General features: G+C 40.3%; 1 protein-coding gene and 1 long non-coding RNA gene across 2 annotated transcripts in view; both read right to left on the bottom strand.

The window, feature by feature from the left end:
- Nucleotides 1–25,040, bottom strand: part of dhrs13b.2 (dehydrogenase/reductase (SDR family) member 13b.2) — a 38,098-nt gene that overhangs the window by 2,294 nt on the left and 10,764 nt on the right.
- LOC139435044 (uncharacterized) lies at nucleotides 10,532–11,817 on the bottom strand. The gene is made up of 4 exons (XR_011644326.1): nucleotides 11,726–11,817; nucleotides 11,228–11,334; nucleotides 10,778–10,838; nucleotides 10,532–10,665 (listed from the first exon to the last, which is right to left on the bottom strand). It is a non-coding gene; the product is annotated as an uncharacterized lncRNA (long non-coding RNA).

Below are 25,040 nucleotides of genomic sequence, written 5' to 3'. Positions count from 1 at the left end.
CACAGCATCAGCACTTTTGAAACAGGTCTGAAACAGAGGGGATTATGGCAACAATGCATGATCTGTTTGATACTTTGAGCCAAACAATTCAGAAACATGTTTTGTACAGTATATAACTGAGAACTATAATATAGTGTTGAAAAAGTGTATAATAGGGGACCTTTTAGGCATGGCTAACTTATGATTGACAGGTCGCTACCATGTCTGGTTTGGGTCTTTTCTGTGGTTTTGTCTAACTGACACACCAACAACACCCATAAAATGGCTCCTACACACATTAACCCTTTAAACAGTGGTAACAAAACATGTTTTGTTATAAGATCATCCTACCTGTCGTGCTTTTCTTCTTGCTGTGGAGAAAATAAATGACAATCATTTTTTCAGGCATCAACAGTGGTGGAAAGATATAGCCTGTCCTGCATTCATGTTTAAGTAAAAGTACAATGGTATGCAGAATGGTCCTTTTCAGAATAGTACATAATTATCACATTGATGGAATACATTTATTGATGCGTTAATATGTTTATTCCTTTTGCCGCTAATAAAGGTAAGGCGGATCTCATTTCAATGACTTTGTCTGAGGGACCCCACACTCACCTAAGTACAGGTAACCCGGCACACACAGGGTGAGCAGCAGCGAGATGACAATGTAAAGCATCCAGCCGGTTGGCTCTGAGGAGAAAACAGAAAACCAACATGACCTTTATATAAATGTATATCCAGTCTATAGCTGTCAGACTTTACAACCACCACAGACCCTGGTAGACCCCACACACATATAACAACAAAGACTATCTAACTAACACTCCTGGTGTGCAATACTACTTATGTGCAATATATATATATATATATATATATATACAGTAAATAGCTGTGCAATATATACTACCATCTTTTATACTTTCACCTGGCTGCTATATCCCTTAACTGTTATTGGTACTGGATGTGTATCTTGTAAATTGTGTAATTTCAAGTTTTTTATCTTTATATATTTTTGTATGCATGCTTCTTGAGAGATTTTAAGATATCTTTGGCTCTTTGCTGGAACAGGTGTACATTTCTCCTCTGCGGGACGAATAAAGGTATTCTGATGATAATAAACATGACTATTTTATTGGTTTTATATGTCCTACATATATTATGTAGCATTGTTGGAGGACTCTGGTACTTAAGATGTCCATTGCCATATCTACACTGTAGCTACTGTGCACATGACAATGAAGCCTTGAATTGAATCTTGAATCTAGTGTTAGATATGCTCCTCTGCTGCTACTCAGTGGTAGCTCACAGAACTGCAGTGTATTAGGTGTTACTAGTGTGTTACGGTCCTTTTGCTGCTACATTATGGCAGAAGTCATAACAAATATTTTGGTCAATATTGACTGATTGAAAGATCGACATATTGTTAATTGAATTTGGTGAATAAGGTGGATTTTCTTGAATATATATTTATATACATACATTATTTATTTGAATATATATATATATATATATATATATATACATGATGTGGAGATAAAATATATATACAAAACAATATGTATATGTTTGACAATGTATAAATATATTGTAATTTTTTATGGATACAAAATATAAATGTATTGAATAAAATAAAAAATGTTTTTGTTTTTTCATTAAAAAAGATAATTCTGGTGTAAAGGAAAGGTGCGACACGCTGGATTAAAAACACAAATGAGTGTGATTAAAACAGAATGTGGCACAATGATCGTTATATCTGGATTATCTTCTTTTTAACATTTAATGGAAGCCAATATCATCATTACAAATAAACCTAATAAGCTTATTAACCCAGCCCTCCTCCACTCACCCTCCACAGTCAGGGTGAAGCTCTTTTTGATGGGCACCCTCAGGGACTTATGGGATACTCTGCATGTGAACTCCCTTCCTGAGTGCTTGAGTGCAGCCCGCAGGTAGAAGAAGGCCGTCAGCGAGTACGTCTTGTCGTTGTTGTGTTTGTGGCTGGACAGCAGAACGTTCTGGAGCTTCTCGGGGAGAGGAGCGCCCACCCTCTGACCCGCCACCGCCGGGTCCTGCATGTACCACTCGATCTCCACATCCAGAGGGTAGTAACTGTCTGCCTCACATGTCACCCTCTGCTCCCCGCCCTCCAGCAGCGTCAGAGTGGTTCCAACGTTGAGGGAGACCTTGGGAGCCTCTGAGGAGGGAATAAAGTCAGATCATCTCAGCAAAAGCGTTCCATTATGAGTTTGACTCCAGCTGCCAATCTTGTGTGCAAAAGCAAGTATGTTTTAGGTGGCACAGTTACTTCAATAGAGTGGTGCAGGGATGACGTGATTTTATAGGCCGACTCCAAAGTTAGCATCGCAAGGGCGCCTTTGACAAAAAGCAATGGGATTTCCCTATTGGATTTAGGTGTATTGCATAAAATAAGATCTGAGGCAAATGCACGTTTATGATACTTAATACATTTTGTTTAGCAGAATAATCTCCATATATTAACACCAATTTGTGATTTTTGAAGCATAAAGCAATCGCCAGAAGTAAAAAGCTAACGTCATGCTATTCAAAAAATACTGTACATCAGGGTCGCATGGCTGCACATCACCACCGCTAAGCTAAAGGAGGACTCGGGTCAGCGTGATGATGTTTAGTAGTCTCATTTAGTCACTGATTAGCAACCGCCGTTTTCAAGACACATAGAAGCTTTCAATATTCATGAGTTGAGTATTTTATTTTCTGAAGTATTTTATGTTTTAGAACATAACTGGTATATTGTAAGCTAGCCAACATTTTATGTGATGTTTCTAACTACAAAGTAACACAATAAAAACGTTGACTTCGAGAGGATAAATCGGGTTTTAGGACTCATTCTTGCACCACTGAATTCAATGTCAATACCATGTTTGTACATTTAATATAAACTGGTGTGAATACAACTGTTAGCTTAGCACATCACTTGAAACAGCTAGCCTAGGAGAAACATACAAGCAAAGCAGGCAGCACAGGTATTTCATTGTAACTTAGTTTTGTCTGTCACTGTAAATCCCCTCTCATTACATTACATTACATTACATTGCATTTAGCTGACGCTTTTATCCAAAGCGACTTACAATAAGTACATTCGACCAGGAAGACACAACCTTGAAGAAAACAGAATCATATAAGAACATCAGGTTTCATAGAGCCAAGTATTTCAAGTGCTACTCAACTGGCTATAGATAAGCCAGTCCTTTATTAGTATATAAGTGCTCTGTTAGCAGTTCTTTGTTAGTCATTCTATCGCTCGAAGTGGAGTCGAAAGAGATGAATTTACAGTCTGCGCCGGAAGGTGTGTAAGCTTTCTGCTGTCCTGATTTCAATGGGGAGCTCATTCCACCATTTTGGAGCCAGGATAGCAAACCCACGTGTTTTTGCTGATGGGAACTTGGGTCCCCTCTCTTCTTAAAGGTGGGGTAGGTAAGTTTCAGAAACCGGCTCGAGATACACTTTTTGTTATATTCCATGGAATGCTCTTAACATCCCGATAGCAATGAATATCTGAAGTGCTTTGACAAAAAATCCATAACAAAAATTCATCTGTAGAAGCCGTAATACTGGTTGGCCTACCTGCCTGTCAGCCTTCCATCGGGGCACACATTTATCTCGTGCCCTCATTGGTCATGTGCGCGTCCGTGTGTGTTGGAGGAGGGGCTCTATAAGGAAGTGGCAGATTTTCTCCGGTTGTGTATCTTCAAATTCTAGCGATCTCGAGCCGGTTTCTCAAACTTACCTACCCCACCTTTAAGTCATTGTCACATTGTTTTTATTATTATATATATTATTTATTAAAAATAGACCTTCATTTTATAACTCACATTATTAATAGCCCAGAAATGTCAGTCTGGTCTGATCCTCTCTTTGACTCTTCCTTACCTTCGATTTGCAGAACAATATCCATACTGACGAGCAGTGGAAGCACGGACACTGAACAGATGTACGTCCCTTCACTGCTCAACTTGGTGAAGGGAAGGGTATAGGAAGCGTCCCCGTCGGCCAGGCTCCTATGTAGGACCCCGGACCCCTTGCTCTGTACTGAGCGGCTGCTGTGACTGAAGAGGCTGGTTCTCTCTCCAGGCTGCTGCAGGAGCCACTCCACATCGAACTTTGGTCCATGGTGGTCGACAGCAAACTGGCAGTGGAGCTTCTGTTTGGAACCCAGGCCTGCTCTCACTGATGGAGTTAGTGTTTTCATTACCATGGCAGCTATGGACACGGAAGAGACAAGACACAGGCACACAGAGACACACTTAGTTCTTAAACATGAAAACTGGCCAGAACTACATTTCAATATGGAACTGACCTTAAATTAGGAGTTAAAAGTGTTATATTTTGCATATCTTCAAGGTGACGAAATAATCAAAAAACTAAGATAATGTTTGATGATTTGGAGTAAATGGGGACAACGTTTAACTTCAGCAAAACCTTATCAACACAGTACTAATCTGGACTTCACTGCAATAATTCTTTAGAGTAATTTTGAATTTATTAATTGCGGCCCCCATTCACTTCCACTCACAAGACTTTTTCTCTGATTGTGGATTCGCTTTTACCGAGAAGACATGCAATAAGAACAACATTTCCCTAAGGATTTGAAGGTAACAATAATAATTCATATCTGTGTTTTGTGCCTCTACTGTGACATGTTTACATGCTTTAATGATCATAAAGCTCTTGATTTTTCTCATTCTGCCTGTGCTGCAACACCTCTTTTCACCCTCTGTCTGAAACCAGAGCCCAGCATCCTCTGATTGGTTAGCTGGCATGCTCTGTTGCGATTGGTCAACCGCTTAAAGATGTCCCGTCCCTTAGCTTATCATGTACATGTGTTGGAGTGCTAGCTAATAGAAATGTTGCGGGTAAAGTTTTTCTTTAACTGTGTGAAAACTCCACCTTTTGAGTGGTTGCTAACATGACGTTTCGAGCAGATCTCATAAGATCCATGAGAGTGTCCTATAAACATCATTACCATGATGACAAACTTGATGAATAAAGTTGTACCAAAACTTTCACTTGTGAATTTACAATACAAGGTTGTATCCCAAAATGATTGAATAGAAAGACATGTGTTGAGTGTTACTTGTTGTGACGAGCATCTCTCTGTCCCCGATGGGAGTCCAGCTGTTGTAGTCCTGCTGTCCCGGGGCTGCTGTGTCCGATGGGTGTCTGAGGAAGCCTGTGACTCTGAACAGGCCGTTGGTGTGTTTCAGGGTGCAGATGAACCAGTGGTTGTACTGCCGGGCCCCCAGCACTGGCCAGCGAACATGGATGCCCGCTGTGCTGTACCTACGCAGCTCACACTCCAACTGCTCCGCCTCCACTCCCTCCAAGTATCGCCGCAGGTCCAATTTAGAGACTACAACACAAAAGATTACATCAGAAAACAATAGATTTTAGTCTGTCACTCAATAGGCTGCAGGTCTTACCAGCAGAGGTGGGACCAAGTCATTGTTTTGCAAGTCCGAGTCAAGTCTCAAGTCTTTGCGCTCAAGTCCGAGTCAAGTCTCAAGTCAGGATGGGCAAGTTCAAGTCAAGTCCAAGTCCTAAACTTTGACAAAACGAGTCTTAAACAAGTCATTATGTGCTTTTCACCAAATGTAATGACATCGATCAACAGAATAATTCTTAATAATCAAACTGCCCTTTATTAGTCACATTAATAATTTAATAATCCATTTTCTCTCTGCTGGTAAAGTAACGTGTTTTCTTCTATGTTAAGAGGGATCAGTAAGGTAAGGCTACCGTGACGGTTTGATTCAGAAGGAGTTTAATGTATAAGATCCCTGATGTTGAGGTAACCAGAAAATGTTTATTTCCACTGTGTACAACATGAAAGAAAGAACACCTGAATCTAGATCCCTCTGCAGGTGGTACTTTAAGTATAATTTGATGCTAATACTTTTCTACTTTTACTTGTAACATTTTGAATGCAGGACTTTTTATTGTACAGGGTTCCTGCAGGTTTCGCCAACTCAAATTTAAGACTTTTTAACACCTTTTTAAGACCACTTTGAATAGAATTTCAGACCTATTTCACGGCAATAAAGTATGAAGGAAAATTGATATGAAAGAAGAAATACGTCCCATAATCACTTACAAAGTAACCGGCTGCGGAGGGAGACTCCCCCCCCTTCACTGGAGAACTGTGCTAAAACAGCTGATCACAACGTTCACACTCTGTGGTCACGAAGTACTCCACTAGCTCCCCCCCCCCTGTCGACTTTCCTGAAGTTATTTTTACAATATTTCCTCTGCATTGGATTATTATCGGATAGGGTAATAACTTAATAATTAACTACGCCTGAAAGCAGAAGTAATTGCAGTGCGCATCTCACAAAATGAGATGCATTGTGGGACATGTAGTTTATGAGCAACGTACTCCTGTAAAGCGGCACGTGACCTTATAATAAACGTATTATATTATTTGCAAGCTCTTGTGGGGCCACAGCAAATGAAGTGGCGGGCCAGATTTGGCCCCCGGGCCTTGAGTTTGACACCCCTGACGTCGACCCAAACTTCGCCCGGAGGTCCCCCGGTGTTGTTGCGGGAGCTGCTGCACTAGCTAACATTAGCTGCTGCTGCACTAGCTAACGCTACATTAGCAAAACAAACGCTAATTTCTTTTGCAAAAGGTGCAGCGGGCTTCAAACACGTTCCCTCCACTGATTTCAACCAAGCACTAAATTAGATGTTTTCCAACCAAATACGGTTGAACTGACACTTCCCCATATTAATTTGTAAGTAGATTCGAAGATAGGCTACATGAGCCGAAGCTTGGTTGCTAGCAGCGCTGGTTGCTAGGTTGCCAATAAGGGGCCGGGGGAAACACTACAAATTACAAATGACTGGTTCCATGTTGATTTAATTCAATACAAATTGTTGGGGGGAACTGAAAGGCTATTACCGTACTGGTTACTTTGCAGCCCGGACATTTCCCCCAAAACACATTTAGACGCTGTCGCAACACAGAAGTACCTTTCAAATCCGATAATTTAAGGCCTTAAATTCAGATTATCAAATGTAAGACTTTTTAAGACCCCGCGGGAACCCTGATTGTAACTTTTTTTAATTGTCTGAACTTCTCCCACCTCTGACAATAAATCCTGAGTGGTTACCAAAAAAAAACCCTGCTCTGAAGGTTATTTTCATTTTTACAAATCCTGCACTCAGCTTTGCTTTCTCCAATATCATTGAAAAGCAGCCAGATGCTGCTTCTTTTTTCAGTTTTCGCTAATTTCTTGACTTTTTCCGACGTGCTTGCATTTAAATCCGGGCTGAAGTCGAATAGTCCATTTAGCTTAGGAACCTTCCTAAAGGAGTGAAATGACCCAGAAGTCCCTCAGTGGCAGCCATGATAAGTGCCGTTCGAATTCTCTAGAATGATGAGAATGAAAGGAAAGGAGGTTTCAAACTTCCTTTATAACCTCCTTTAGCTTAGGAACCACTGGACCTCCCTAACCGACAGGAGAAGCGAAAATGCTGCCCCACAATGCCTTGCAGCCGCAGCATTTGCCGTCACTCAACAACCGATTTTGACCGAGAAATGATATCATGAAAGTTACGGTGCTTATTAAGCATTTTAAAACATAGGTGGTAAGTTGCCAAAGTGCTTTGTTTTGAACGTTCATCGGTATTATAATCAAAAAGAGAAATATGAACGTTAGTTTTTACTGAAATTATCAAATAAAGTCAACATTTCAGTCTTTACTGAGCTGTGTGGAGTTTGAACTTTTAAAAGATGTTTGAATGGTGATATACTCAGTGATAGATGTTAAGGACTAACGTTTATAATAAATACATCTGTATTGATTTTAAGATCTTTAGTTAATACAATCATACGTATTGGGATCATTGGTATTAATGTGGACCGGAGGGAGAGGGTGACGAGCATAAGTTTCACTTTCCTTTTTTATTTCAATTCCAACTTTGGTCATGAAGAATATGTTTCTCTGTTGTCCACGTTCATAAAGCAAAGCAGCAGCATCAGAGCACGGTGCAGAGTCTCTAGATGAGTTTACAGTAGTCTCTCGTTCTTATTAAACATCCATGTTGTAGTCCGCTGTATAGAAAACTGTAGTTTCCATAGTTCCCCCACAGCAGCAGACGCACATTCATGACGTCCGCTGGTGCATCATAAACACGTCGGATAGTGAAAGTGCATTCGGATTCTCTAAAGTACCGCAGTCTCTTCTCCTAAGTCCTTTTGAATTCTCCTGTCCACTATCCCTTAACCCCGTGACGTTTCACTCAGAGGTCAAGGAATAGACGATAGGGTTAGAATTTAGGAGCTGATCTTTGGACTATTCGACTGCAGCCCCCGTCTCCCCGTCGCTCTGTGCAGCTGGCCTCTACCAGGGCTGAAGTCGAATAGTCCATTTAGCTTAGGAACCTTCCTAAAGGAGTGAAATGACCCGGAAGTCCCTCAGTGGCAGCCATGATAAGTGCCGTTCGAATTCTCTAGAATGATGAGAATGATAGGAAAGGAGGTTTCAAACTTCCTTTATAACCTCCTTTAGCTTAGGAACCACTGGACCTCCCTAACCGACAGGAGAAGCGAAAATGCTGCCCCACAATGCCTTGCAGCCGCAGCATTTGCCGTCACTCAACAGTCGGCCGTTCACGGAAACAACCGATTATGACCGAGAAATTATATCATGAAAGTTACGGTGCTTATTAAGCATTTTAAAACGTAGGTGGTAAGTTGCCAAAGTGCTTTGTTTTGAACGTTCATCAGTATTATAATCAAAAAGAGAAATATGAACGTTAGTTTTCACTGAAGTTATCAAATAAAGTCAACATTTCAGTCTTTACTGAGCTGTGTGGGGTTTGTTCAACTTTTAAAAGATGTTTGAATGGTGATATACACAGTGATAGATGGTAAGGACTAACGTTCATAATAAATACATTTGTATTGATTTTAAGATCTTTAGTTCATACAATCATACGTATTGGGATCATTTGTATTAATGTGGACCGGAGGGAGAGGGTGACGAGCATAAGTTTCACTTTCCTTTTTTATTTCAATTCCAACTTTGGTCCTGAAGAATATGTTTCTCTGTTGTCCACGTTCATAAAGCAAAGCAGCAGCATCAGAGCATGGTGCAGAGTCTCTAGATGAGTTCACAGTAGTCCCTCCTTCTTATTAAACATCCATGTTGTAGTCCGCTGTATAGAAAACTGTGGTTTCCATAATTTCCCCACAGCAGCAGACGCACACAATGACGTCCGCTGGCGCATCATAAACACGTCGGATAGTGAAAGTGCATTCGGATTCTCTAAAGTACCGCAGTCTCTTCTCCTAAGTCCTTTTGAATTCTCCTATCCACTATCCCTTAACCCCGTGACGTTTCACTCAGAGGTCAAGGAATAGACGATAGGGTTAGAATTTAGGAGCTGATTTTTAAACTATCCGACTGCAGCCCAGAGCTATTTAATAGAAGAGTTACGACACCGGAAGTCCAAAAACGGTTATCGTCACGTGGTTCATGTAGACGAGGGATCGTTCCCCGGAAGTTCATGGCGGGCAATGTGAATGCATTGATAACAGGAGATAGAACTACGATTTTTGGTAATTATTAGTGAATAAAGGTTTTGATTTGCAATATTTATACAACAAATCGATATGTGTATGTATTTACATCAATATGTTTTCAAAAATAAAATCGAATTTGCTAATATTAAGTGATAATATTAGGATTAGTGTGAACAACTAGTTTACATGTTACTAACAGTGCCTTGGTTAAAGAGCCTGTTGCTGTTTATTTATAGCTTTGAATTCTTTCAAACCAATAGTATCTTCTTAAACTTGTATGGTAGTCAGGAGCATCACTTTCTAATGTTTATTGATACATTTAGAGGGAGGGGATCTAAAGTAATGCTTTAAAATTCAGATTAAATTCATTTCTACCATTTTCTTAAATTCATGGTAGTTTCAGTAATCCCCTGGTAATTGAGGACACAAGTTATCTAAATGACTAATGTCGTCTTTATGGCTTTCAGAAAGGACAGGAGACCGACAGGATATGATGATGATGATGATGATGATGATGATGATGATGATGATGATGGTGATGATGATGATGATGATGATGATGATGATGATGATGATGATGATGATGATGATGATGATGATGATGATGATGATGATGATGATGATGATGATGATGATGATGTTAAATGTGTTGCTTTAGGAACATCCATTGCAAATACATGGAATTCAATAAACATAGAAGAGCATATCATGCAGTTTGTCGGTGCCTTTTCCTCCGTGTTGTCCTGGTTTGCTGTGCTGCCTCCTAGTAGCCACCATGGTTTGATGTGCTGCCTGGGGATGCTCAAATCGCTCAGAGAAAGGAGTACGAATGTACGGCTTCCCCACTGACACAGAGCGGAGGAAAAAATGGCTGGCTCAAGTCAGCAGGAGCAATTTCACGACCAACAGCAACAAAATATGTGATTTATATACAAACACTGCATTTGCACTTTTTCACAAAACGAAAACCACACCATTGGGAAAGCTTAATGTTTTGTTTAATACAAAAAAACAGGGAAAGGCTTGAAAAACACTGAGAGTTGAGACTCAGGGTGCAGAGTGAGGGTCTCAGTGCAGGTATTCAGGCTCCATTGAACCCCCCTCTGGTTCTTGTGCTGAGAGAGGGAGTAACAGACAGGAGAAAGGGTTATACACACCTATATAGCACACCTATTGCCTTGGGGAGATAACGTGTTTACTTATATAAAACAGTAGTATTAAACGTACCTTGTGTTTTCACTCTCACTTAAGTCCCTCTCCCTTTGCCATCAATCCAGAATCAGCTGGGCTGCAACATTATACAGACAGGTAATAATCAACAGAATCACAAGGACACAATATGGCTCTGCTAAAAACACTCACTCTTACACGCACCAAAGTTATATTTATCTAATATTTAACTCCCTCCACCCCCGCATACAATCCCGTTTAGAAGCCCCTCTTCTCTAATTCAACATGTTGGACGAAATGACATAGAGAGAACGGAATTTACAATTAAAAGGCTGTTCAACGTGTGTTGCTAACTTGCTTCGGTATGCTAGCTTAATCTGTTATCTGTAAACGTTCCCTAAATCTACTAATTTAGGGATAATCCACTGACATCCTTTAATACACATGTTCATTTGAATCAGATGTACTGATAATATCCGCAATATACATCTTTAAACTTCTTCTTACCTTTAAAAGTCCGTCACGAACGGTCTATTATGCAGCAACTCCACAGCTCTGCCAGCCTTGGCGCTAACTTCCGGGGAACGATTGAGAGGCTCCACGATCGGCCATTGCTGTAAAAAAGTGGTCCATTGGAGTGAACGGAGATGTCGTAACTCTTCTATTAAATGGCTCTGGACTGGCCGCATGCTAAATAAAGACCCGCCCCTGCCTGCAAGGATTCTCAGCAAGAGTAGGAGCGGCTGAAGATTGAAGATTCTGCTCTCCCCGACGGGAGTCTGCTCTTCTAACGGCAGCTCGCGATCGGCGTGTTGGAGACCTCTGAATTAAAGTATCAAGTCACCTCAAGTCAGAAGGCTCAAGTCCAAGTCAAGTCCCGAATCATTGGTGTTCAAGTCCAAGTCGAGTCGCAAGTGTTTTGTGATTTTGTCAAGTCGAGTCTCAAGTCATCACATTTGTGACTCGAGTCCAAGTCATGTGACTTGAGTCCACACCTCTGCTTACCAGTAATCAGGAAAGTGATTCCATGTGGATTAACATCAGCGTCTCCTTTTAGACCAAACTGCAGCTTGGCCTCTCTGTGGATGAGCTGAGTATCCGTGTGACCCTCTTTATTCTTAAACACGTGTTCATCAGTGAACTGACAGGGCAGCCATGACACCTGATGGACACACTGCACACCTGAGAGACACAGAGGGAGTCAGTGTAGTTTACAACCATATAGTACAGTGTAATGTCGTTATATACTCAGGCTTGGGGAGTAAAGAATTTCATGTTCCAGGATTCACGACACAAAACAAAAAAGGGTTACAATGTTACCTTAAATGTTTTAAATGAAGAAACAATATATTGTTTTTTACACTTCAAAATTATTAGAACACCAAGAGGTGAACGTCTCGATAGAGCCTAACTGTATGTATTAAACAAAATCAAAGCATTTCCTATTTGCTAAGGTTTTTATTTATGCTTTTTAAACTGTAGTATGTGTTCATGTGTTTCATTGTTTGTCTATGAATTTGTTGGAGGAAAGCTTTAAAGAATCGCTGTGCAGAGGACACATTTTTTTTAAACAAAGTATCTTGGTTTCTTCCTTTTTAAGTTGACATTGTTCTGTTGTCTTACATAATACATTTGCACAAAGCCAATCTATTGTTTTTTTCTTTTCTCGTCTTTATATGCATTGCGATTGATATTAAAGTAATCCAAAAAGTACGTTTTATTGCGATCCGTAGATTAGGGTACATATACCGGTATATCTATTTTTGTATAGGTAACTAGTAATTGTAATTACAATTTGAAAGTGACCCTCCCAACCCTGGATATACTACCGTATTACAGAGATTTGAGTACAGTATATTGCAAAAGAACAAAATAAAATACAGTGTAGTTGTATGATTCAGGCTACTGCATATGGTGCCTCTTGCATAGTATATTACAGCACAGTTTTGTATGGTGTTTAAAATCGTATACACTAGTATATTTAATTGTAGAACAGTACAATATAATACACTATAATGCAGAGTAGTATAGTGTAGCAGTAGCAGAGTATAGTATAGTATAGTGTTGAACAGTAGAGTGCAGTATAGTGTATTTTTATCGAGTGACCTACAATTTGTGCCATAACCATGACGATACACACTCAGAACAGACAGAAAGTATATTCACTTGGGCTAAACGATTTGAGGTACTTTTTCCGGGGTCTAAAAGTCAGATGTATATAGAAGTTAAAATGCCAAGTCATTTGTCTAAATTGAACTGAAATTTGCTCACCACACCTCCCAGCTTGCAAATTGCCCTCAACTGAAACAACTGCCTCTCTGAAGAACCAGCACCTTACCGTGGTGGAGAGGTTTGTGTGCCCTGATTAACCTGGGGGCTGTGATGTCTGGCACCTTGTGTTCCTGGTAGGGTCTCCCATGGCAAATTGGTCTCAGGCAAGGGGCCAGACTAAGATTGGTTCAAAAGACCTCATGAAAGAAGACACAAGGAGTGAGGATGCCCGGCCCGGAGGAAGCCCGGGGTCCCCTTCTAGAGCCAGGCCCAGAAGGAGGACTCGTCGGCGAGTGTCTAGTGGCCGGGCTTGCCACAGAGCATGGCCGGGCACAGCCCGAAAAGGCAACACCTCCGCTTCTCCGTCCCACGGGAAACAGCGATGGGGTCGGGTGCGCTGCCAGAAGGGTGGCAGTGAAAGCCAAGGGAAGGAGCCGGAGCTTGTGCGGGAGGTAGAGCGTTACCAGTTGGATCTGGTTGGGCTGACCTCTACGGAGAGCGTCGGCTCTGGAACCTTACTTCTGGATATGGGTTGGACTCTATTCTTCTCCAGAGTTGCCCAAGGTGTGAGGATACTCACAATCCCCCGGTTGGGTGCTTCTTTGTTGGAGTTTACCCCAGTGGCCGAGAGGGTCGCCTCCCCTGCGGGTTATGGGGGGAAAACTCTGACTGTTCTGTGTGCTTATGCACCCAACAGCAGTTCAGAGTATTCTGCCTTCTTGGAGACCCTGGAAAGAGTCCTGTATGGGGCTCCTGAAGGGGACTCTTTAATCTTGCTGGGAGACTTCAACGCACATGTGGGCAATGATGGAGACACTTGGAGGGGCGTGATTGGGAGGAACGGCCGCCCTGATCTGAACCGGAGTGGTGGTTTGTTACTGGACTTCTGTGCTAGTCATGGACTGGCCATAACAAACACCATGTTCGAACATAAGGATGCTCATAAGTGTACGTGGTACCAGAGCACCCTAGGCAGAAGGTCCATGATCGATTTCGTTATCGTATCATCGGACCTGAGGCCGTATGTTTTGGACACTCGGGTAAAGAGAGGGGCGGAGTTGTCAACTGATCACTATCTGGTGGTGAGTTGGGTCGAGTGGCGGGGGAAGCCTCTGGACAGACCTGGTTCGGGCACCTAGTAAGGATGCCACCTGGGCGCCTCCCTAGGGAGGTGTTCCGGGCACGTCCAGCTGGGAAGAGACCGAGGGGTAGACCTAGGACCAGGTGGAGGGATTATATCTCTTCGCTGGCCTGGGAGCGCCTTGGGATCCCCCAGTCAGAGCTGGTTGATGTGGCCAGGGAAAGGAAAGTTTGGGGCTCTCTGCTGGAACTGCTACCTCCGCGACTCGACCACAGATAAGCAGGAGAAGATGGATGGATGGATAGATGAAACAAATGCCTGTTAACAGGTTTAACTAGGGATTTTTAGTCCTTGCTGTCCAAAACACCCAAACTAAAGTTCAAAATGGAAAGCTTGAAGTTAGGTTTAACCTTAGCAGAATTGGCAACAATTCACAACAACAGAGTTCAACAGAAGAATGCTTTTGAAGCTATACACGTATCTCAGGCAGTCAAAAAGTCAGATTTCTCCAGTCAACATATACTGTACTGGTAGTGGGTAGTTGACAAATAAGGGTGACACAGTATTTTTTAAAACAAAGTTCTAATGAGGATTACAATTGTATGAAATCCTAATGTTCAAATGCTGAAGTCTTTTAAACTGCTAGTGTTCCGTGGATTTTTTGTATAATTTCATTATTTTTTAAGCTTTTCTTATAGCTTCAACTACAATTTGTCCTGCGGTGTGAAATGTCACTATGATAACATTTAAATATTTAACTATTATTGATTTAAAGTACAAATCAGGTATGTTTAAAGTTTAAGAAGTACTCTTTCAGAAGGATCATTAAAATTCTGCATATGATTATTTTTCACACCTGTTTTTTTATTCGATTATTCACATGTGCCATCTTTTATCACTCACTCTAGTGGAAATATACTGAAACATGAAAAAAACCCTGATGAAAATGTCTACTTTCTTTTTGATAGTTAAATTGTGCAATGTTTTCACATGCACATAATAATTAAAGTTAGTTAACATCAGGAAAAGTGATGTCAAACCACAGGACATGCTCAGGACGAGATGAGACGTATGGACATTGTATGATTTGTCAAATGTATTAAGTGCTTTTTTTACAAACAAATCAATTGCCATTTTAACTTAACATTTAACAAAATGTAAATAAAATATTGTTTCTCAGAGAATGAATTGTAACTAGAGTAGAAGAATGTATAGCACAGTTTAGTTTACTGTTAGTATTATATATTAGTCATGTGTAATATGGTAAAATACAATTAGTAGGCTACAGTACAGTACTTCGTAGTAGTATAGTAATTTCATTCATGTTTTATGGGCTAATTAACAAGCCAAAATATGTAAAAAAAGCGAAAGAAAATAACTTACCTGCACAAAGATACAAGAAACTCAATATCTTTAAGATTAAATACATGATTATTTATTCGTAGAAATATCTACTTGCTGCTCGAGCACAACAACGACTTCTCTATAGTACAAATATACTTTCACTTTCAGTTCACTGTAATATAACTTGCTTTGCCTGCGGCCTGCCTCCCACATCACGTGTTAGGCAGATTGAATGTCACTGACGACGAATGTTGCATGTTTTGACTGTTTGTTTTTCAATTTTGCCCCAAAACAAAAAAACGGAAATTCAGCTGGTGTTTTCGTTGTTCTGTTCTTACTGTTAAACCCATACATTTATGGTTAAAACAAGTATACCACTCAATGTTTCGATTCGTTTCCATATAAGGGTGGGTCTCCAGTGCCTCCTTGCTTCTGATTGGCTAGTTTGCGCTGTACTCTTAAGTAAGAGTAAGGGAGTATGTTTGTCTAATGTTTTTAAAGAGAGTGACACAAATGCGGCCCTGGATGTTTTCATGAAATTGTTGTTACCAGTGATGGATAAACATGCACCTGTTAAGAAGTTAACCGTTAAAACAGTAAAGGCACCATGGATTGACGAGGAGCTAAAAAAAAGTATGGCTGATAGAGACAGAACAAAAAGGGCAGCAATGAATTCCGGCAATCATTCTGAGTGGCAGTTATATTGCAAAATAAGAAATAATGTGACAAAACTGAACAGAAAGAAGAAGAAAATGTATTATGAGATTAAGATAAATGATATAAAGCATGATGGAAAAAAGCTCTGGGGTACCTTGAATACCATCATGGGTAGGAAAAAACAACTCAACACCATCCTTTATAGAATCAGAGGGGGCATACATCACTAGACCACTAGATATTGCCAATTATTTTAATAACTATTTCATTGATAAAGTGGAGAAGCTAAGGCAGGGAATGCCAAAATCTAGCTGCGAGTCATCCTATGTTAATATTAGAGAACGTATTATGAAAAATAAAAATTGCACCTTTGAGCTGGGTAAAGTTAGGACAGAAGAGGTGGAAAAGTTATTGTTGGCCATCAATAATGATAAACCACCCGGTATTGATAACTTAGACCAGGGGTTTAAGTTCAACATCCTCCGAGGGCCGTACAAATTATTGACCTCTGCTTAAAAAAACTAAAATCACAGCCCATTTATTTCTTCTTTCTTTCATGCTGTGCAAAGAAAAAGCAACCTCTGAATCCAGATATTTTACCATAACTCACGTATGCATGCACGTGCACGGTTGTGGCATGACCACCAAAACAGAAAGATGTGCAAATGTATTTAGTTTCCAATCCATGTGGACATGATTTAAGTGGGGGGGGGGGACCTAACCTCCTCCCGGGAAGATTTTTTTTTAAATGTTGAAGTTAAAAGCATCAATCTGATGCACTTTGAGAGCAACATTAAGAGATCTATGGATAATCTCTCAACACCCATATGAAACAGAACTGTAAGCATATTTACTTTTTCTTTATGGATATTTTACAAATCACTCCCCTTTCAAACTGTATTCTTGTTTATTAATATCAACTTATCTTTACTGTCATATAGTATTTTATACCTGTTTACTTTATTCTCTTATTTTTGTATAACTATAATGATCATATAAAGATGTGCCTTTACCTCACTGGTTGTAGAAAAAGCTTCTTATATTCGTTAGCATAGCTAGCTAACCAGATGCTAATAACAACAAAGTTATTGCCTGTATGATCAGTATGACAGATGAACAGATCGCCACTGGGCTTTCAACTAAAGACACAGCCACGCAAAAACTGCGGCATGTGTACGGCTCCTTATCTGAAGTGCCGAGCCACGTTCTGGTGCTCTCCGTCAGAACTACACCCCTATCAGACGAGACATATACCACATGATGACACGTTAGGCTCGTGTTGTGTTCACGGACCCTGACCGTGTCCAGGAAAAACAGGCACTCGCTTGTTTAATTTTTTTGCGGTCTAGATTTCTAGATTTTTTTTTTCTTTTTTGCGTGTGTTTATAAATTACCTCGAGGGCCGTACCAAATTGTCTCGCGGGCCGTATACGGCCCGGGGGCCGGAGGTTCCCCACCCCTGACTTAGACGGTCAGCTATTAAAGAATGTAGCCAAGTTCATTGCTGCACCCATCTGTCATATTTTTAACATGAGTCTGGAAGGTACATGCCCGCAAATCTGGAAAGTAGCTAAAGTTATTCTACTCCCTAAAAATGCAAAGAATGCCTTCACTGGCTCTAACAGCAGACCAATAAGCCTGTCACCTGTTCTAAACAAACTACTAGAAAAAATTGTATTCAATCAAATACAATGCTATTTTTCTGTTAACAGTCTGATGAGTGAGTATCAACATGCGTATAGAGAGGGTCACTCAACAGCCACAGCATTAACACAAAGGACAGATCAATGGATGAAAGAGATTGATGTGAAGAAAATGGTGGGAGCAGTACTATTAGATTATAGCGCTGCCTTTGATTTGATAGACCATAGAATTTTACTTGACAAATTGAAGTGCTATGGTTTTGCCCCAAAGGCGATATCATGGCTAGAAAGCTATCTATATAACAGAACTCAAAGTGTATACTTTAATGGCAGTATCTCTAGTGCTAGATGTGTTGCAAGTGGAATTCCACAAGGAAGTTCACTCGGTCCTTTACTCTTCTCAATCTTTACAAATGATTTTCCATTAGCTCTTGAAAAAGCACAAGTCTCTATGTACTCTGCAACAAATTAGTGCTCAACATTCAAAAAACAAAAAGTATTGTATTTGGCACAAATTACGTACTAAGGTCTAAACCGCAGTTGAATCTGATGCTGAATAATGTAGAGGTTGAGCAGGTGGAGGAAACAAAGCTCCTGGGACTCATCCTAGTGAACAATTTGTCATGGACGAGACACATAGAGTCAGTGGTGGCAAAGATGGGGAGGAATATATCTGTCATCAAGAGGTGCTCAGTGTTTTTACCACCACAACTGACAAAACAAGTCATTGAGACTCTAGTCCTTTCACAACTGGACTACTGCTCAATGATCTGGTCAGGGGCAAACCAGAGGGACCTGGGAAAGCTGCAACTGGTTCAAAACAGAGCAGCTCGGCTTGCCCTTAGGTGTACACCAAGACATAATGTAAACAAAATGCATGTCAAGCTCTCTTGGACATTAGTCACGGAAAGGCTGATGGTATCACTCCTTGTCTTTTTGAGAAAGATAAATGAGCTGAAACATCCAACCTGTCTATATAAGCAACTTACACCTAGCTCTAACATCCATACATATAAAACGAGACATGCCACAAGAGGTTGCTATCAAATCCCTAAAGCCAAAACAGAGTCTATGAAGAGCACAGTGCTGTATAGAGCCATGGCTGCATGGAACACACTGCCAGATCAGATTTCTAAAGAAACAACTAAAGCAAGCTTCAGAAGACGATTGAAGAGGCATCTAGAAGCCCAAAGATTGTAAATTACACAAGCAGCAGACAGGTTATGGTAAACATACAGCAGCACACCGATTCATATAGGTTTTTTAAACACATGCAGGAATATGGTACTTTCGCTAACATAGACACACACACACAGCCTTTCACAGTTATGATGAGGATTGTATTTGTTTTGTTTGTTTTTACTCTTAAAGAAGCGAAGGGAGACATTTGTAAAATCACTATTATTATTATTCTTTTTTTTTTTTTTTAAATGTTTCTTTCCAAGGAAATGGGGAATCAGAAAATAAGCTGTATGTGATGGTTGATATGAAAGTCACTGGTTGAAGGGAAATTGACGCCGTGCACGATTTGTATCATTGTCTTGTAATGTACTGTCGAATGTCATGTTATTTGTGGACCCCAGGAAGATTAGCTGTTGTTATGCACCAGCTAATGGGGATCCTAATAAACTATAAACTCTTCAAAATAAAGGTTCATAATATGTGCCTTTAGATATGGCGTGTTAACACAAATATATTGAATACATGCAAAACATACAGAAGACAGTCTGCCCGTGTGTGTGTGTGTGTGTGTGTGTGTGTGTGTGTGTGTGTGTGTGTGTGTGTGTGTGTGTGTGTGTGTGTGTGTGTGTGTGTGTGTGTGTGTGTGTGTGTGTGTGTGTGTGTGTGTGTGTGTGTGTGTGTGTGTGTGTGTGTGTGTGTGTGTGTGTGTGTGTGTGTGTGTGTGTGTGTGTGTGTGTGTGTGTGTGTGTGTGTGTGTGTGTGTGTCTGTCTGTCGCACTATCTGCCTGTCTGTCTTGCACCGTTAGCCATGATCTTATAAAGTATGAGTATAGTTTGATGTTACTGTTGAATTGACACTGCGGTCGTATTTCCCGTTCTCGAGCTGGGTTTTTTCTTCAAAACTTTATTAAAACAGCTTGGAAGTTGAGGATTGATAAATACTATTTAGAGTACTTTTATTGTGTGCTTTTTGAGTGATCCTCAGTCAAACTCTCCTCCTGAGTACAATAGTGCATGTTTTCTGCTATCTTTGATGAGGGATAACATATGTTTTGCCAGAAGTTCTTAATGAGGTTGATATTGTTGGACTCAGTACTAATCAAACGACACCCACAAGTAATATGAAGTAGCCTATACTTTTACAGTGTACTTTGTGAGTAATCCTCTGTCAAAGTCACCTCCTGGGTACCATAATGCACATTTTCTGCTATATTCAATAAGCATAAGAGCAAAATGTCTTCACAATACTGATATTGTTGGACAGTGTATTTTAAGAGGATATGGTAGACATGATATCAACACTATAGTTCCAGTCATTACTCCAGCAGCAGCATTTTTACCTCTTGGAAAGTCTAGCCTGGATAGCTGGTCTATCCTCCAGCAAAGTGACACACTCTGTCACTCTGGTTGGCCTCTTATGATGCTGTTGTCGTGAGTAAGCCCTCAATGTAATGGCCCACTTGCTGGCACCCAGCGCCATATATGCCGCGTTTCCACTGCAGCGCGGAGCTCGCTTTAAGCGTGCCGAGCCGTGCAGGGCCCGTTTTTGGTTGCGTTTCCACTTGGCCTAGTACCGGCTAGCGGGTCATAATTCACAGTTTTTCTGGCCCCATAAAATCGTGGTTCTAGGGCCAGGAACATTCAGGCTGAGTCGGGCTGAGTATGCTAAACTAGAGAGAGAATCGCTGGCAAGGGGGCTACAACTACAACAAGATGAACATATTTGACCGTGATTTAATTGTAATAAACGTTTCAAAATGATGCCGAAGTAACAACATACTGATACCGGTTAGTAAAAACCATGAATTAATGCTTTGACAAGTCTGTAGACAGACGGCAGGTGAAAAACCCTTTAAAATGCGTGTTTTCTAAATGGAGCTTGGCTAAGCTAACGTATTACAAGTCTCATGGCATTTCGTGTTCACCAACACGATTTTTAATCTATTGATTCGTGTTCACCAACACGATTTGCCCCTTTTTTCCGTGTTGCACAGCACGATTTTAAAAGCAATGTATTTCTACTGCCTGCAGCACGTCTTTTTCTCCGGTCGGGTCGAGGAAGACCGGAAGCTGTGTGGTTCATAAAAACATGTTCTTACTCAATATCAAGCCACAGTTATTGCTTTTATTTGAAATCGTATAATTTCGGACTTTTGTTGCCGTCTGTGAGGAAAATAAATGGGGCTCAGAGCCTCAGGATACTGAAATCTGTATTTTTAAATCTTTTTTTCCTTCTAATTTGTTATTCTTTTCAAAATAACACACTGTTATTTACTCACCAATAACACTCAATTATCCTTGCTTTTATTTATTGGTTTAATTCCATAATCTCTGGCTTTTTTGGCGTCCGTCAGGAACTGAATTTCAAAATAAAAATAACCGGAAACAGACGTAGGCATTTCGAGCGATTACCCAAGATCCTCAGCTATGGTTTTAAGCTTGCTTATTGGATGTTTTAGCCGCAATGCATGCTGGGATTTGGTGTTTATATGATATGAAATCCGGAAAACATTTTAAAAGAATAAAATAATACTTAATTCCGAGTGTTCTTGCTTTTCTCTTTGAAAGTCATCACATAACGCCATTGTAATGCACGGTTCGGCTGCATTGTATATTACAGATCTGCCGTAGTTCTTTATTTATAGAGCCCTGATGAGAAGACCTTTGGAAAAACTGAGAAAATGCCGCCGAAACTGAATACTTGACGTGGATCATAATACGTCTCCTTGCAGTATCAACACTAATTCGGCTGACTTTTACATTTGATCTAATTCACAGATAGGTTATATTTACACCATAATGGTGCACAGCTGATATAAAAGGACTGTAGTTTTTAAAGATATTACTGATTTTATTTGAATGTAAGAATGTAAATACTGAGTCTGAAATAGTATAGCAATATGCTGTAAAATTATGTGAAAGCATGAATAAAACGTGTCCTACACTAATAATACAAAGTTATTATGGCTGTGTGTACCTTGTGTGCACCGCCTAGTGGTTAAAGCACGTTATTGAATTATTGTTTTTATGTGTTATATAATGTAACACATAAAAACAATAATGTACTCTTAATATTTTTTTCATCAAATATTATTTGAATATTTGAATACAAATATGAAGAGTACATACTTTCATAGGGGGGAAGTAGAAGGTCTGTGATAGAAATATAGAATATAAAAAAATCAAGAAGATACTATAAGTGATCTCAATAAAACAGTTTAGTGCAGGATGTACAAAGATATTAATAGGAGGAGGTGCAAAACAGAAAAACTAATTAACCTTTATTTAAACATTAAATAACAGATTAAGGTCTTCTTTTAAATAAGAAAAGAACTTTGGGGGTATCTATCTACAGATAAATATTAAGCCTGACAAAGTACTTAACGTCTAATATATTGCTTTCCTGCAATGTTAACTATGTTGAAGCACTTATTTTAACTGATATTATACATATGGATTATACTCTTATGTATGTAGATAGAATAAGAAATGTGCAGAATATGAATATGTTTAATGGTGGAGGTACACACATATTGATAGATGTCTTGTAATGCACTGTTGAGGAACCTGTGACCCAAGTTTTTCATTCATTGCATAACTACACCGTAGTTGTGTATATGATATGTCAATAAACCTTTGAAAATCTTGAAAGGGATGTGCAAAATAGCCATAATATACAGTCTTTAATTAACTATTAGTAGAGAATAACGAGTAATGAATATACTTTATTAGTCGTTTCCATTCATGTCAATTGCAGATACATGTTTAGTCTTCTCAAGCACCAACTATCAAATATCTCTCCTGATTGTTGGCACTTGACAATCACCTTACCTGAATTTTACTCAGATCACGTGTAACTAAAATCTGATTTCAGGGTTGTTTATATTTCACATAATTAATCAGAATCTGCAAAGTAACTCAAATAAATGCAGTGGAGTAAAAATACCAGGTTAACCTCTGAATTGTCGTGGAGTAGAATTACAAAGTAACAATGAGCTGTCATGTGGGTATATATTAATGCTGCGCATTATGGACACAAGCGATTTTCACCCATTTATTAATTATATGTTTTACATTTGATAACACCAATGTGTTTAATACTGGCAACTTCTAATTGTGGGAAAAACGAAAACGTTCAGTAGAGACGTCCCATAGAACATTTTGTGAAACACAATAGCCAGCATGTGTAGTTCTGGGGGGGGCGTTCGATTCCCGTTTTGGATAGTCTGGCGTGGTTTCGTTCCATTTCACACAGCTGTTTGACGCTCTGCGTAACCTTACGGGGACTGTAGTCCTAAACGATAGATGGGGATTATGGGTAGTGTAGTGTCTTCGGCCATCCTAAACTCAGAAATGTTGACAATCGCAATGATGCTCGAAATGTACCTTATAGGCCTACGTCTGTTTCCGGTTATTTTTATTTTGAAATTCAGTTCCTGACGGACGCCAAAAAAGCCTGAGATTATGGAATTAAACCAATAAATAAAAGCAAGGATAATTGTGTGTTATTGGTGAGTAAATAACAGTGTGTTATTTTGAAAAGAATAACGAATTAGAAGGAAAAAAATATTTAAAAATACAGATTTCCGTATTCTGAGGCTCTGAGCCCCATTTATTGTCTGAGCCCCATTTATGTTCCTCACAGACAGCAACAAAAGTCCGAAATTATACGATTTAAAATAAAAGCAATAATTGTGGCTTGATATTGAGTAAGAACATGTTTTTATGAACCACACAGCTTTCGGTCTCCCACGACCCGACCGGAGAAAAAGACGTGCTGCAGGCAGTAGAAATACATTGCTTTTAAAATCGTGCGGTGCAACACGAAGAAAAGGGGCAAATCGTGTTCGTGAACACGAAATGCCGTGAGACTGGGTTGCGTATTATATGCTCCGACCGTCCACACTCACAACAACGGCCTATACAGACATAAATAAACCAGTGACTGTATTGGCCATGACACAGGCAGTCTGTGGTTTGTACTTGTTTAACTTTTGTCTAGTTTCTGAACAGATATGAAGAGCTGTGAGCTCTGAGTGCTAAGAGCTAACGGCTGTGTTGTTTTTCTGGGGCTCTCATTGAAGATGACGTCACGGCTCTGCCTACACTGCGTTACTATTAGGGTTGCCAGAAACTGACCATGATCAAAATCGATTATTCGGCAGCCCTGGCGAATAATAATCGATTATTCAGACAAAAGGAAATCCGTTGTTTTCTTTACTGGAACATGTTTAACAGGACAAACAACAAACATGCACGCATGTCATCACAACGACGTGGCCTTGAAGTGAAGTTGGTAATGGCCGGCTGTGCTGCGTCTTTCTCTGTAACCTCTTTGGCGTGCTTCGCACTCAAATGCGAACGCATTGTTGAGGTTGAGCTGTGATAGACCAACGTCTTTTCGCAGAGCTTGCATTTAACTTCCTTTGGACTTGTAAGTTTGAAGTAGTTCCACGAGGAGGAACTATTTTTACCTGCCGCTTTGTTCATCTTTACGGCCCCTACACACGGCGGCGTGCGTTACCGCTTGGCGGTGGGCGTGTCTGCAGCTTGGGGATTTTTTACGAACAATGCGACCAACAACCAATCACATGAATGTCCCGCCCCGGATATACAAAGCAAAAAAGCCCGGTTCTTCTATCCACTCTAGCCAAAATGGATGCCGGTTTGGTAGCAAGGGTAGCATTGGTATATGCATTGTATCTCGGGAGGGCGACGTGTGCGTCGCTGTTGGGTACATCCGATACTCCGAAAACGTCTGCAACGGGGAGAATACCACGTTCTGGTCCAAGAGCTCCGTCTGGATGACGAACTGTTTTACCAGTACTTCAGAATGAGCAAAGGCCATTTCGACGAGTTGCACGGCAAAGTGGGTCCACTGATAACAAAGACAGACACCAACATGCGTTTGTCAATCGGACCCGCCGAGCGACTCGCCATCTGCCTACGGTATGTTTAGTGTATTTCTACTTCTTTAATCTGACTCTGTATAGAAAGAGAGAGAGAGTGCATGCCATTGACAAATGAAGTCTGTGATTTATTTCAGATGGATAACATTAATTAAGATAGCTAGGTTAACACAGTATTGCTCCCCTGTGTGTGTGTGTGTGTGTGTGTGTGTGTGTGTGTGTGTGTGTGTGTG

This window comes from Pseudochaenichthys georgianus, chromosome 13, assembly GCF_902827115.2.
Source record: "Pseudochaenichthys georgianus chromosome 13, fPseGeo1.2, whole genome shotgun sequence".
NCBI lineage: Eukaryota > Metazoa > Chordata > Actinopteri > Perciformes > Channichthyidae > Pseudochaenichthys > Pseudochaenichthys georgianus.
Note: the sequence above shows the minus strand (reverse complement) of the source record. Positions and strands in the feature narration are given on the sequence as shown.